The sequence below is a fragment of the Aegilops tauschii genome, unplaced genomic scaffold, assembly GCF_002575655.3.
Source record: "Aegilops tauschii subsp. strangulata cultivar AL8/78 unplaced genomic scaffold, Aet v6.0 ptg000261l_subseq_110980:251851_obj, whole genome shotgun sequence".
NCBI classification, from domain to species: domain Eukaryota; kingdom Viridiplantae; phylum Streptophyta; class Magnoliopsida; order Poales; family Poaceae; genus Aegilops; species Aegilops tauschii.
The window spans coordinates 24,083-40,258 of NW_027332533.1; positions in this window are offsets into that span (position 1 = coordinate 24,083).

A 16,176-nucleotide genomic window follows, 5' to 3' on the forward strand; every position below is an offset into this window, starting at 1 on the left:
ACAGCCCATCCTTGGGAATTGGCTTAGTGGTGTAGTATGGGCACCTGAACTTGCCCCACTTGTAGTACGCCGCCTTCCCCTTCTCACTGATCTTCTTGGCTTCATGCTAAATGAAGGACTTTTGGTTCCACTCTTCCACCTCATCTCCAGAGTTGTACTGCACATACAAATGATTTGCATAAATACATACTTCCCATTTAGAGTAATGTAATTAACAAACATCAGATAATTGCCATTTACTGGAATTTAATGAACAAACAAACATAATAGCCCATTTACAACTAATTAATGCACAAACAACATAATAGTTCCATTTAGAAGAATTTAATGGACAAACAACAGAATAGCAAACTTATATGCATTCATATATGGTTTCATGAAAAAACACCACACATAACTCATTTACAGCTAATTAATGCACAAACAACACAACTTTTAGAGGAATTAATTGGAAGTATAACAAAACTTTCCATTTTAGAATAATTTAATGGACAAAAAACACAATATTTCCATTTATATGCATTCAGATATGGTTTCATGAACAAAGACCACAAATATGCCATTTAGAGCTAATTAATGACCAAACAACACAACTTTATGATATCAATGAATAAACTACATAACATTCCAATTTAGAGGCATTCATATAGGGCATCATCAACAAACAACATCTCACACAGATTAATAAACAGACAAAAAACAACTTGGGGTCACCTCCTCGACGTCGTCAGAATCAGATGGGTTGTTGGACCCAGCAATGGCCAGCTTCCTCTTGGTGCCAGCAGCTTCCTCTTTCTGCAATATAAGTAATTCAATTATACTACTAACTACATAACACAGTATGCAAAGGTCAAGCAATCTGCAATGTGCTTCTAATAATCTAAAATGATACTTTGACCTAAAATTAAACTGTACCCAAAGGTCAAGCATTCTACAATGATAGCTTGGTCAAACTAAAATTTTAGGTCATGCTGACTGTGGTCCTTCAAACTATAATGCCAGACTGGGCACCAACACTAATCTTGTGAGTGCTCAGCTCTCTGCCAATGGAGGTAGTACATTCTGCCAATCAGTGAGCCATTGTGGTTGACAACAAGTAATTGCATTTAGTTCATCTGCTCATGCATGTAATGTACATAGTGGTGCATCAGCTGCCCTATTCTCTGAACCTTATATTAGATGGTATATTGTAATGCCATGAGCTTTAGGAAAGGAAATCTTTGTGCAATTTTTGGTGCTAGGTGTGAAACTATTTCATATGGCATTCATGCATGGAGTTATGCAACAAGAATTTAATATGAGTTGGTCATCTGGCATAGTTGCATGTCTAGCAAACCTACTTATGGTTGACTTTATAAGTACAACAATCCTACAGATCAAAAATAAACCTACCTACAATTTTAGTTTATGGATAATGAAGTGAAGCTCCTAACTATTTTGAAATTGCGCACTAGTTAAACGTACCGTGTTCATTTCAACAATTAATTGATAGACTTCAAATGAAGAAAGTAGGATTTTAACCTCATTTGTACAATAACAACTTTAATAGATACACTGGGTGGCTGCTCAGCCCCTGTCGTGGCCCACTGAGGGAATATGCACAACAAATCTAACAACATATACAGGACAGAACAAAATCTGAGCACATGCGGCAATCCAGATTCTAATATAAAAAACCTAACTCTCATTATGATCTCTGTAGCATTCAAGCACGAATCAACTACAAAAAACCCTAACTCTGAAATGGGGTTCCCTATTCAATCAAAAAACCCTAACAAGCAGAACGGGGTGCCGCATTCAATCACAAATCTACTATAAAAACCCTATCTACTAAATCTTCTGCTTATCAACTACAACTATGAAAGGAGGGGAACGAGAAGCATTACCACATCCACCACCTGCTTGTCGCTCGCCTCCGCACCTACATCCAGTGCGCCACCAGACGCCGTCACCACCAGGTCCGGCACGACGGAGTCCGAGCCCACCACCCCCTGCTCCACCAGATCCGCCGCCGCAGCGACCAATCCACCGACTGCGGGTGCAACATCTCCCGCACCGCCGACGGCGACCACTTCTTGGACGGCATCTGCCGCGGTGTTCGCGGCCTCGACCACAACTCCGTGCGCAGTGGCGGCAGCGCCACGACCTTGCTCCATCGAAGCCTAAGAGAACCCGCCGGAGAGAGGGAGGCGGTGGGGTTGAGCGAGTAGGCGCGGTGGCGGGGCGATGGAGACGAGGGGGAGACGATGCGCCAAGGAAGGAGGGAGTGAGCCGATTTGGGGGGAAATGGTGGGGGGATGCGGCCGGTGGTGGTCCCCCCCTCTTATAGGATGGGACTTTTTTGGAAGTTTTCATGCGTGGCGTGGCCCATGGCTAGCCCACGACCGCCGCACGTGACAAGGGGAACGTGACAAGGGAAAACGAAACGCCCACGTACAATACATGTATACCCTCAGCGTACAAAAGTAATTGGGCCGATGAGGGCTCGTACAGGGCTCTACGAGTGAGGGAGTCCTGGATTGGGGGGTCCTCGAGCGTCCGGACTATGTTACGTGGGCCGGACTGATGGGCCGTGAAGATACAAGACAGAAGGTTCTCTCCCGTGTCCGGATGGGACTCTCCTTGGCGTCCCGATATGAAGATTCCTTTCTCAGTAACCGACTTTGTACAACCCTAGTCCCCTCCGGTGTCTATATAAACCAGAGGGTTTAGTCCGAAGAGGCAATCATAATCATACAGGCTAGACTTCTAGGGTTTTAGCCATTACAATCTCGTGGTAAATTAACTCTTGTAATACTCATATTCATCAAGATCAATCAAGCAGGAAGTAGGGTATTACCTCCATAGAGAGGTCCCGAACCTGGGTAAACATCGTGTCCCCCGCCTCCTGTTACCATCAACCTTAGGCACACAGTTCGGGATCCCCTACCCGAGATCCGCCGGTTTTGACACCGACATTGGTGCTTTCATTGGGAGTTCCGCTGCGTCGTCTTCGAGAGGTTCGATGGCTCCGTCAATCATCTACAACGATGTTGCCCTGAGGGAGGTCTTTCTCCCCGGTCGGATCTTCGTATTCGGCGGCTTCGCACTGCGGGCCAACTCGCTTGGCCATCTAGACTAGATCGACAGTTGCATCCCAGGTCACCAGATTAGTTCTAGGAATCTGGACTACGTCGCGGATATCCGAGGAGACTTGATCTCCCAAAGATTCACGACCCCAACCTCCGCTCTGGCCTTAAATCCGGAGCGCATCATCGGGCCCGAAGGCGGGATCCCTGAGCCCGCCGGACTGTCAGCGGCCGTTGAGCCCGGCACGGGAGAGCCGGACTCTTATCCGGACACCGGCTCCGAACCTTCGGAGTCGATATCGTGTGAGCTCAACCCAGGAGTTTTCTTCCCGCCGTGCCCCACAAACTCTCTTTTCCCTGGCCAAACTTTGCCCTTAAGTGAGGCACTGGACCTAATGCGATCCCTCGTTATTACAGAGGAGCAGCGTCCGAACCACGCCCAGCCCGGACTAGGGGCTATGGGCGGGGAATTTTACATCCCACCCTCCACCCACTTCATAGCCACTGTTGAAGGCTTAACTGACATGCACGATTACGGCTTCGATGCCGGAGAAGAGCAGGCCCAAAACCCGCCGCCCGCCGGACGCTGGCCGGCCACTTCTTCGTACGACATATACATGATGGATACACCCAAAGAGGGTGGCGACGATAATGAGAAAAATCCAGTCGAGGATATACCTCCTGAGACACAATCAAAACGTCGACGTCCGCAACACCGCTCTAAATCACGCTGCGGAAAAAACAGCAATACCGGCACAGGAGAAAATAATACTCCAGACGATGCCGAAGACAATGAAGACCCCATTGAGCCAACTTCCGAACAGGGTAAACGGGAAGATGGGCGATTCAGCCCTAATGAACAGGCCGTAAACAAAGACTCGGAGGACAACAATTATCTTCCGCTCTCCGAGGATGAGGTGAGCCTCGGCGACGAGGATTTCATCATGCCTCAGGAACCTCTCAAGCAGGAGCGCTTTAAGCGCCGGCCAATAGCCACTGCAAGGAGCCTGAAGAAGAAACAACAGCAGCTTCAAGATGACCAAGATATGCTCAATGACAGATGGACTAATGTCCTGGAAGCCGAGGAATACGGCCTCGAGCGCCCAACCAAAAGTTACCTGAAGCACAAATTGTTACCCCAATTCGATGACGAGGCTCTGGAGCCCGTACCATCAGCGCGTAATGCGGCTGACCGACCACCACGTGGACGGGACAAAGCGGCAACTCAAGACGAACACCAGCCCGTACCACCTTGCCGTAAGGGCAGAGACACAACAGCCCGGGGTCATACATACGACCTGCAGCAGGACCTGGACAACAGAGCAGGTCAGACCAGATCGATCTACGGATCACGGGGGGGGGGGGGGGGGGCGCCCCGACGCGCGACGACGGCCATCTAGCCGGACTTCACAAACACAACCACCACTGGGCCGAATACCGCAGACGAACTCCATCCGAGCTATGTTACGACTTGGTCCGATACAGAGGTGCCGCACACCCCCTTTGCTTCACTGATGATGTAATGGAACACGAGTTCCCGTAAGGGTTTAAACCCATGAATATCGAATCATACGATGGAACAACATATCCCGCACTATGGATTGAAGATTTCCTTCCCATATCCACATGACCCGCGGTGATGACCTCCACGCCATCAAATACCTCCCACTAAAACTAAAGGGATCAGCACGGCACTGGCTAAACAGCCTCCCAGAGGACTCCATTGGCAGCTGGGAAGACTCGGAAGACGCCTTCCGCAATAACTTCCAAGGTACATATGTCCGGCCTCCGGACGCCGATGACCTAAGTCACATCATCCAGCAGCCCGGGGAGTCGGCCAGGAAACTCTGGACTAGGTTCTTAGTTAAAAAGAACCAAATTGTCGAATGTCCGGACGCCGAAGCCGTCGCGACCTTTAAACATAGCGTCCGGGATGAATGGCTTGCCCGCCACCTCGGTCAAGAAAAACCAAAATCCATGGCTGTCCTCACCGCTCTAATGACCCGCTTTTGCGCGGGAGAAGACAGCTGGCTCGCCCGTAGAAGCAACAACACCATTGATCCGGGCACTTCCGAAGTCCGAGACGGCAACGGTAAGCCATGACGCAATAAACATAAACATTGTAACAATAATGAAGGAACGCAGGACACGGCGGTTAACGCCGGATTCAGTGGTTCCAACCCCGGTCAACGGAAAAGGCCATTCAAGGAAAACAGAGACGGACCATCCAATTTAGACAAGATACTGGATCGGCCCTGCCAGATCCATGGCACCCCCGTTAAACCAGCCAATCACACCAACAGAAGCTGTTGGGTCTTTAAACAAGTCAGCAAGCTTAATGCCAAACAAAAGGCGAAGGGGCCGCCCAGTGACAGTGATGACGAAGAGACTCGCCAACCAAACACCGAGGGTCAGAAGCAATTCCCCCCCGAAGTAAAAACAGTGAACATGGTATACGTGATGAACATCCCTACAGTGGACTGCAAGCGCGTGCTACGGGACGCCTGCGCCATAGAGCCAGTCGCCCCAAAATCAAGCCGATGGGCAGCCCGCCCAATCACTTTTGATCGCAAGGACCACCCAGCCAGTATCCGTCATGAAGGTCCGGCAGCTCTCATCCTCGATCCAATTGTCGATGGGTTCCATCTCACGAAAGTCCTTATGGACAGCGGCAGTAGCCTTAATCTACTCTACCAAGACACTGTCCGCAAAATGGGCATTGATCCTTCAAGAATGAAGTCCACCACAACTACCTTCAAGGGAACAATATCCGGCGTAGAAGCCCACTGCACGGGCTCAATTACATTGGAAGTCGTTTTCGGGTCACCAAACAACTTTCGAAGCGAAGGCTTGACCTTCGATATTGTCCCGCTCCGCAGTAGCTGCCATGCACTACTCGGGCGTACCGCTTTTGCTCGTTTTAATGCAGTCCCACATTACGCCTATCGCCAGCTTAAGATGCCCGGTACACGCCGCATCATCATGATAAACGGGAATACGGAATGCTCCCTCCGTACATAGGAGCATACTACGGCTATTGCGGCCGAAGTACAAAGTGGCCTTATCAAGCCGCGCATTTCGTCGGCCGTCAAGCCGCCGGTCTCCATTAAACAGGACCGATCAACCTCAGAGCTGGATTAGCAGTTCGGCCTCCATCGTCCGCCCCATATAGCCGCGAACTTTGTACCGCGCATACATAATTATGCACTTAAAATACCCTGGTCACCAGCGGAAGCACAATACGGACAAACCTACAATGCGGTCTGCACTCTACTAGTCTCTTTCCTTTTTCTAACTGTTTTTTATCTTTTACCACAGGTGACTATTCTTGCTGAGAAGTCCTTTAACCAAGGCAAGGCAGCGTAGACGTGCGGCAGGAGGACCAAATGCTTTTTGTAGACCGCACTCTTTCTTCCAAACCTGTAGAGTGCCCTTTTTCTCAGCCTTCGATCCCCGGCATGTCAAATAGCCTTGGTGGTAGCGTTATAATCTTTAAGATCGCACTGGACGTATCGTTCAGATGCCAATCAACATAACCCGCATTCAGTATTCACTTTTCTCAAAGAACTGAATTTTGCTTCTGTGGTTATTTCACGCACGCACCTTGGCATATATTGCCAGGGGCTCGATATGGCAATATATGAGTTGCCGTCAAGTCCGAACAGCTTTATATCATACTTCGGCATCACGAGTTTTGGCCTTATATGCATCAGCTCCGAATCATGTCTTTGGTCAATAGTTGGGTTGCCCGGCTCCTGTGCTTACTATCTTACGTTCCGCTCTATCAGCTAGGGTAGTAAAGGGAGAACTACTGCGATTGTGTCCTGGTTTGTCCGGATGAGCACCTCAGTAGAGAAAGCCGAAAACTGACTGTCATGATGAGGCGAGAGCTGGTCAACCACTCGCTGACTCTTCGGAATCTTCGCGATTCCTTCCGTATTACAGGAAGGACCATTCTTCTGGTCACGTATGTAAACGCACATTATTCGGATAACCGCGTACATACCAGGGGCTATATCATAGACCCACCGTCAAACTCCTATGGCTAAGTGAAAGTATTAAAGCCCTATAGTCTGATTGCTTGGTTCGCCGCATTGACACCTCCTTAATGGACCAAGACGTTGGGTCAAGAGTGATCAAGTTCTTTTCCGAACACCCCCGCATTATACGCGAGGGGGCCGAAGCCGACAACTGGTAAACTTTCAGATTATATAAAAAACGGCCGCACATGAGGCACCAAAAACTTTGAGGCAAAAGTATAAAAACATAGCCCTAATATATCATAATATTGTTTTTACAATTTGGTACATTTCACTCAAACATAATATCTTTCGAGCACCGACCCTCTATAAAGCGGGCACCCTCTAGGACATCCTCAAAATAATGCTCTGGCGTGTGATGGTCCTTGCCCTTGGGTGGACTTTTCGTTGCAATATCAGTGGCCTTCATCTTCGCCCAGTACGTCTTGACGCGGGCAAAGGCCATCCGTGCACCTTCTATGCACATTGACTGCTTAACGGCATCGATACGCGGCACCACATCAACAAGTCGCTGCACCAAACCGAAATAATTATTCGGAATTGGCTCAGTCGGCCACAGCCGGACCACGACGTCCTTCATGGTAGATCCGGATATCTTGTGGAGCTCGGCCCACTGGGCCATCTGTTCGTTCAGCAACAGCAGATGCTTTGGCATGCTGAATTGTGACCAGAAAAGCTTTTCTGTCTCATGTCCTTCTTGCGCTTGGAAAAACTGGGTCGCATCGGAGACACTCTTCAGCAAGTCAAAAAATGCGTCTGGAGAAATCCACATTTGATTAAGCGGGGCATACTTCGGATCGCCGAATTTAGTTTGTAATAAAAAAGGCTTACCGGCCGCGATCTCCCCAGCTTGCCGGATCTCCTCCCGAGCCGCTCTGGACTCGGACCGTGCTTCCCTCGCCTCTTGTAAGGCCTTGTCAAGATCGGCCGTTCTGGTTTTGTTATCTTCCTTGAGAAATTCGCATCGGCTGGTGGCATCCTTTAGCTCAAGTGCCATAGTAGATATTCTCACCTCGCACTGGCGCTGAGCAGCCTGTTCGGCTTTTAATTCAGCAGCTGCCCTTTCGGCAGCCGCATTACTCAACCTGGCTTGCTCCTTGGCCCGGGCAAGCTCAGCCCGAAGGGTCTCAACTGCGGCGGCACTATCTGCAGTTATGCATATCTCAGTATACAATTCCCAGCGTCATGCTCATATTATAGTACTTGCATATACTGACTGCCCCAAAGACATACCTTGCGCCTCGTCGAGCCGCCTGTTAATCAACGCGATGTCATCATCCGCCACATCAAGTTTCTGCTTTAGATCTGCAACCTCTGTAGCTTGGGCAGTCGCCAGGGATGTAACAGCCCGTGTTCCAATTAGTCAGATTATTTCCTGGGCATATCTTTCTTGATCCTCTGACCGCCTCCCTTTGGACGCCAACCAGAGTCTCAGGGGCTACTATCTATACACAGGCGCATTTTGCATTTATAACACAATTGAAAATATTACATTGCATACCTCGAGGCCTCTTAGCAGGCCCATGAAGGCTTCATTCAATCCGCTTCTCGCGGACAGAACCCTCTCAACTACCATACCCATTAAGGTACGATGTTCCTCCGAGACAGACGCATGTTGCAACATACCCATCAATGTATCCGGCGCCTCTGAATTCCTGGGAACGGCTGCGGGAGTACGGACACCCTTCGAAGGGATATGCTTATTCACCCCTAGAGTCGTCCCCGGCTGTAAACCGGATAGTCTAGGGCCTTTATTGTTGGTCCCCGTAGGGGCCGCACACCCCGGACCCTGGACGGCCGAAGTATCACCTTCGGGCCTAGTCTTCATTGTCCTTCGCACCACTTGTTGATCGGGAGAGATCCTCCGGGACGACACCTCGGAGTCGTCTGCCTCATTGGACGGGGAGGTCTGCGGAGGCGTCTCGCTTTCCATCATCTCCGGAAGAAGATCCCCCGAGGAGGAGGACTGTGGAGGAAGGCTGCATGCCGGAATGCAAACATATATTTTAAATGTTACCCTTGCAACCAGGAAAGAACGAGATATGTTTAAGACACCCTTGTTCACTTACGATTCGGCTAAGGGCTTATCCTTACGGAGGAACCGCGTGACAACGTCGTCTCCCGAATCGGAACCGCCTGACAGGGATATCTTCCCTCGCTTAGAAGCCTTTATCTTCAATTATTCGGAGGCGGTCCTCTTCTTCCCACGGGGAGAAGGGATGCCAGTTTCTCCTTCCCTTTTGTCTTCAGAAGGGGGAGTTCTAATCTCCCCGGACATGGTGTCTGGCGTGCCTCCAGAATGAGGGCCACCTTGGGCCTTCTTGCTCTCCTCGTTGTCTTCCTTCGCCGACACTTGATATGGTGCCGGAACCAGCATCCTTGTTAACACCGGATCAGCTGAGTCTTCGGGAAGAGGGGCCGAACACCTAATTCTCTCCGCCTTCTTTATCCAGCCCTGGCCGAATATGGTTTTCTCAGTATATTGTTATGAGATATTTAACTAAGCTGTGTTCAGGAGTTGAGTGCTTATTAAGGTATCCGGATGGTTGCAGTCAAGGCCAAGGTCTTCTGTAGTATCCGGCCACTGTTTTCGTGTCCCGAAGAATAATTTCCACATTCCTCTGAGCATCGTGCCAAAGAAGTGCTGAAGGGTTCGTGGTCCTTCCGGATTGAGCTCCCACATGCGGAGAGGCCGTCGCTGGCACGATAGGACCCGGCGGACTAGCATTACTTGGATTACGTTGATAAGGCCGGTGTCCTTTTCAATGAGGCTCCGGATGCGGCTTTGCAGCGTCCGCACTTCATCAATTGATCCCCAGTCCAGCCCCTTATTAATCCATGATGCAAGCCATAACGGAGGGCCGGATCGGAACGCAGGTGTAGCTGCACACTTGGTACCACGGGGTTCAGTGATATAAAACCACTCCCGCTGTCATAGGTTGGAAGTTTCTGTGAAGGAGCCTTTTGGCCAAGGAGTATTGGTGAGTTTGCTCACTGTAGCGCCACCGCACTCCGCTTTTTTCCTGTCGACTACCTTCGGCGTCACATTAAAGGTCTTGAGCCACAAGCCGAAGTGTGGGGGAATACGGAGGAAGGCCTCACACATAATGATGAACGCCGAGACATGAAGAAAGGAGTCCGGAGATAGATCGTGAAAATCTAGCCCGTAATAGACATGAGCCCTCGAACGAAGGGATGAAGAGCGAACCCTAGCCCTCGGAGGAAGTGGGAGATGAATACGACCCTCTCGCCGGATCTGGGAGTAGGAATAACCTGCCCTTGAGCAGGAAGCCTGTGGGGGATTTCCGCGGTCAGGTACCTTGCCGCCCGGAGCTTCACAATATCCTCCTCTGTGACAGAGGAAGCCATCCATCGGCCTTGAGGACCGGGTCCGGACATGACTGGGAAACGCGAAGCAATTAAATTGAACCTTGGGTGCTGGAACTCGAGGTTGGAAAGGTTGAGGAAAGGGTTGGCGTAAAGGAGAAAGACGTGTCTTAGCCCCTTTATAAAGGCGATGAATATCAAATGCCTCCTCCTAGGCCTTAAAACCTGCCTATTCCTGAGGAATCATGCCAACAGAACGGTTGGGTTACCCACGCCCGTATTGATGAAAAACCCGCAATAAGGGGACACAATCTCTGCTTTGACAAGACGTGCCAATGAAACCGCATCTCGAAATATGGGGCGGCAGGCTAAAAAACGGTTCGAAATAATAACCGGGTGGTGACGTGATGTCACGCTATTAAAAGTTGTCAGCAGATTGGACTCGTGAAATATTATACTCTCTGCGGTTGTGTGTGGTATTTGTTTTGCAGAGTCGGACACGCTTCCTGTGTTCGGAAGGCTATTTTGGAGTATTTGGAGAAGGAACCCGCCTTTCAATGCCGAAGACAATCTGCGCGCCGAACACATCGTCATTGAAGCCTGGTTCAGGGGCTACTGAGGGAGTCCTGGATTGGGGGGGTCCTCGGGCGTCCGGACTATGTTACGTGGGCCGGACTGATGGGCCGTGAAGATACAAGACAGAAGGTTCTGTCCCGTGTCCGGATGGGACTCTCCTTGGCGTGGAAGGCAAGCTTGGCGTACCGATATGAATATTCCTTTCTCTGTAACCGACTTTGTACAATCCTAGTCCCCTCCGGTGTCTATATAAACTGGAGGGTTTAGTCCGTAGAGGCAATCATAATCATATAGGCTAGACTTCTAGGAATTTAGCCATTACGATCTCGTGGTAGATCAACTTTTGTAATACTCATATTCATCAAGATCAATCAAGCAGGAAGTAAGGTATTACCTCCATAGAGAGGGCCCGAACCTGGGTAAACATCGTCCCCCGCCTCCTGTTACCATCACCTTAGACGCACAGTTCGGGACCCCCTATCCGAGATCTGCCGGTTTTGACACCGACAACGCGCGCTCTACGCGGACATAAAAAAGACGATCGTGCCCCTCTTCACGAATCGTTTTTGACAGATCTCAGCCATCCTTGTGTTTCACGCTCCGAGCGTTCATTGGGGGGGGGGGGCACCGGAGCAGAAACGGTCAATAGAGTGCTTGTGTCTCTGGGCGCGAACAGGCACGGTGGGTTGTCGCAGAACAAACACCCCGTGTTGTGTGCAGCCGCAGCCGGTAAGGGACCCGTCGAGGTTGAAAATCAAGTTGACAATAGGTAGGTGGCCATGTCCCGCACGTTGGACGGCAAGGTCTGGTTCTAACCGAGTGCATCTCCGCCCAGGCTGAGTAGCACCTTGACGTGATTGGCTGGATCGAGTCACCGTGAGTACGCGATCTAGTCTCCCGTCTCCTAGCTACCCGCCTGACCGGACTCGGAGGCTGAGTGAGGAGGACACGAGCCGCCACTCGTCCCAAACCTCGTGCCACCGTGAGCAGTGAGCACAGCGTGCCGGTGTGGATGTTGGAACTAATCTTGTTATTAGTGCTGATTAGATCATGCATGCATGTAGTTGACATGTGACACTAAAAGCTGCGGCTGTGTACCAACGTAGAGACGTGATCACGTTTACATGGAAAGCTAGTAGTGTTGGTTAGTGCATGCAGGATTAGCCTAGTCGTGGAGTTAGTTAGTGGCCTAGAGAAAAGGTCGTTGCAGTTGAGTGGATGGCTGGACATGCATGCATGTAGGAATTAGTTAGTGGGGTTAGCAGCGCCGAGTGTGGCGGCTGGCCAATGTGTGCGTGCTGTTAGTGGCCGGGCATAGCGGCCGGGTTAGTGCGTGTGTATAAGTTCCTGTGAGAAACCATGAAAGAAGTGTGTGTGTGTGTGTGTGTTCTCTTGTGTGAGAGAGCTCGAGGTAGAAGAAGACCGGCGCTGCAAGGCGGCGGCGCCAACAGTGGATAGCTGATTTGAGCGGCAATCTGCAGGATCTGCAGCCGCGGCATGTTGGGGAGGTCCGAGATGCAGACCTCACACAGCCCGCACGCTGCCGTTCTATCTCTGTTCCGCCTCTCCCTACCCTCCCCCCTCCGTATTGGTTTCAAGGTGGATGATGGTGTGACCTGGAGGCGCTGGCCACGTTCAGATTAATGATTTTGAGATGCCAACGATGGTAAATAAAGGTGAGCAATCATATCTCTTCGGATACAGTCGATGCGAACGAAGACATATTTAATCCTAACTAAGCGTTCAACCAGAAGATCGAGAGTCACACGGCACTCAGTGCACCGTTTGGGACATAGTTTCTCGGTGCAAAAACATGATGGCATCAGCAGATGATAGATGACGTGGCTTGACCATAGCTAGTTAACCAATGGTGGGTCCAATCTGTAAGTCTATAAGGAAAAGTTGATGTGCCTGGGTTGTTGATATGGATAGCTTGCATGTTAAAAGAAATAAGATAATGGGGATGAACTATTTAGGTATTATAGATCTGAGCATAGGTGAAGTCAGTCGACTTTTCCCGCGACAACATGACTGAGAACAAGACACATGTCAACCCACCATATGACAAAAAAATAATTGACTTTAACCTAAATGGAAAACAGTCTACTGAAGATTAGACAGTCCCTACAAAATTGTACTCCCTCCGTTTTATAATGTAAGACGTGTTTTTGACACTAGACTTTATGGGACAGAGGGAGTAGAAAATAGGCTTGTTTCTCCATCCTTTGATCTGCACTGCCAAGCAAATGTGCAACTGCTGAGCTACTACGTGATACAGGGATATCTACTAGTACTTCCAATATTGTATATTTAGACTTGTAGTATTGAGAAATCCTTGAGTACTCTTGGCTAACATGCTTTTATCGATCTTGTGAACTGCAGAACTCAGATATTTTGCAACCTGACTGTATCCTTATTGAACTGAACAGGGTTCAGACTGGCCAAGGAGTCTCTTGACTCTAAAAGCTTACGCAGAGAAAGAGCAGTTAAACCAGAAATTAGGACATCTCATAATTCACTGGCCAAAGAGGAAGACGTACGGGCAAGACAACGCAAGGGATTCATCCTCCTCAACCCACCTTTCCAGGTCAATTGCAATAACGAAAAAACTGACACGTCATAGTCTAGTGCTCGTTACTAATCGCACTTCTTTTAGAACACTTATAACTAATCACACGTACATATGGGTTAGCCCAAAGCAAGCCACCATCCATTTGGCTGAACACAATTAGCGTGACATAAAACCCTTCATCGAGTGCCGGTACTACACAATTAAGATAACATTCATAAACTGCCAATCATGGAGGACCCTAATATTAGAAGTACTAGTACTACCTACTGACAAAAAAGGGTTCCCCGCTTTGTATTATAAAGCAATCAACCGATACAACCAACGATAGGTGCTGGACGAAAGTAGCACAAATACGCCCAAAAGAACCCAAAAGGAAAATACAAAAGAAACAAATGCTGACAACGGCGGATCGACAATAACGAAGAAGCCTCGCGACCACTGCGTCCAGTGGAAATCTCCCACCGAGCTCCTAGACTCCGAAGCGCCGGTACCAATTAACACCTCCGAGAAGGGACGCGATGACGACGACGCTGCTACCAAGGGTTTCCCCCGGTATGCGGCCAGGGGAGAGGAAGGGTGGCCCCCGACGCCCTCCAGGAAGGTCTGGCGGCACTCTCAGGCGCCACCGCGTCGGCGTCGGAGTGGCCGGTAGGGATTTCTCCCGATCCCAACCTTCACCTTGGGCGCTCCGGAGCCCGCCACCAACCGACCCCCACCCTGCGCCAACATGGTCTTGAAGCTTCCACGCTGTCTTACCATGGCACCACGAAGTGAGGTCTGCACAACGAGGAAGAGGAATCGGGACTAGCGGCAGCAGCACCGTCGGCACGCGGGAGGGCTCAGCCTCCACTGTCAATGACGGTAGCCGATCGGACGCAATAGTAGGAGCATACCAGGCCCATGGTCCCATAGGCCCAGCTGAGCACTCACTTCCCGTAAAGCTCCCGCCAGGCACGCCGTCGGTGTCGCCGCCCCCGGTCCGAGCTCCTCCTCCTCCCCACCGTGCAGAAGGCGACGAAGCCGCGCCGGGGGCCGGCCTACTAGGACCCAGATGGATCCCGCAGGGCCCCGATCGCCGCCGTCCCCTGCCCCAGAAAGGGAAAATGCGCGCGCAGGGACAGGAAGTCCCGCCGCCGCCGACAACACCTGGGCCAGCGCCGGGGGTGGCGGGGGGGGGGGGGAGTGTTGAGTAAATAGGCAATTTTTCGATTAATATAATCCATGAGTAAATCACTACCTTGGCATTGACAGAAATAATCACATATATCGATATTCAATCATGCAAGCACATACTCCCTCGATTCCTAAATATAAGTCTTTTTAGACATTTCAAATGGACAACAACATACAGATGATATAGACATATTTTAAAGTGTAGGTTTACTCATTTTGCTCCGTATGTAGTCATTTGTTGAAATTTCTAGAAAGACTTATATTTGGGAACGGAGGGAATACTACGCTAATTGCAGACAGATCTACGTATAACGCTAGCATGGCTAAAACAGAAAACAGTAGGAGCGGGATAAACGAGTTATACCCTCCAGTAGGCCATGCAGAGGCCGCAACGGCGGTGGTAGCAGCTGCGTCCTCGGCGGCCTTCTTGTCGGCCTCGAGCTTCTCAACGGCGAGACGGTCGGCGTCGGACTGAGGGTGGTGAAGGCGATGCGGACGAAGAGGAAGCAGACGAACGGATGCGAGCAGTTGCGTAGTTGCTTCCCAAAAACCTATTCGTCTCTCTCCCGTATAGGATCCGGGAGGCGGGGTTTTGGAGACCTGCTCTCCCGTCGACCGTGTACGCGGTGGACGGGATGGAGTCACCGGCGGCAACAACATCAAAGGAACGGCGACTGTCGTGCGCGTGGAGCAGATGTGATCTGTTCATGGCGGCTAGGGTTAGGAGACACCGCACACTTATGTAGGCGTTCGAGTCCGTGACAGTTCATGATCCGACGTCTCAGATCGTGGCCCAGCTGTCAGAAAACTCTTTGACTTGCAAAAATAAGCACGTAGGTGTGAGCTCGGCTCGGCTCATTCCCGCAACCCGCGGCGCGTCGTGACAAGGCTGGCGGCGGAGGAGTGTGTGAGGGCCTCTTCTCTTCTCAAGCTCCAATAGCATGTAGAAGGGAAACCCTTATAAGGAGGTCCAACTCCTCTCCAACTTCCGGGGTGGGACTAAACTTCCCATTACACCTAGTGCCAATAAACCCACATGGGCCCTTAAGAGATTTTTTCAGAAATTGCTATATGGGCCTAAAGCTCATCCCAAATTTCAGCAGGGAGTTGGGGGTGGACCACCGAGAGAGAGAAGGGGGCACGCGTCGCCCCGGCCACCTCCCGGGGAGGCGGCACAATGGCGGATCTGGGAGGGGGGAGAGGGGTGGGGCTGGGTTCGAGTGACCGGCGGCCAGCGGCCAGCGCGCGGGAGGGGGGGCTAGGCCGGCCTGCGGCAGCGGAGGGGGGCAGGGAAGGTACCCTAGCGAGAGCTAATTCCACTGGCTTTTAATACTACCTTACTCCACCGTGGAAGGTGATAAATCATGTAGGATTAGAAGAATGAAATTTCTTTCCATTAATGTTTGTCATGCCCGAACCA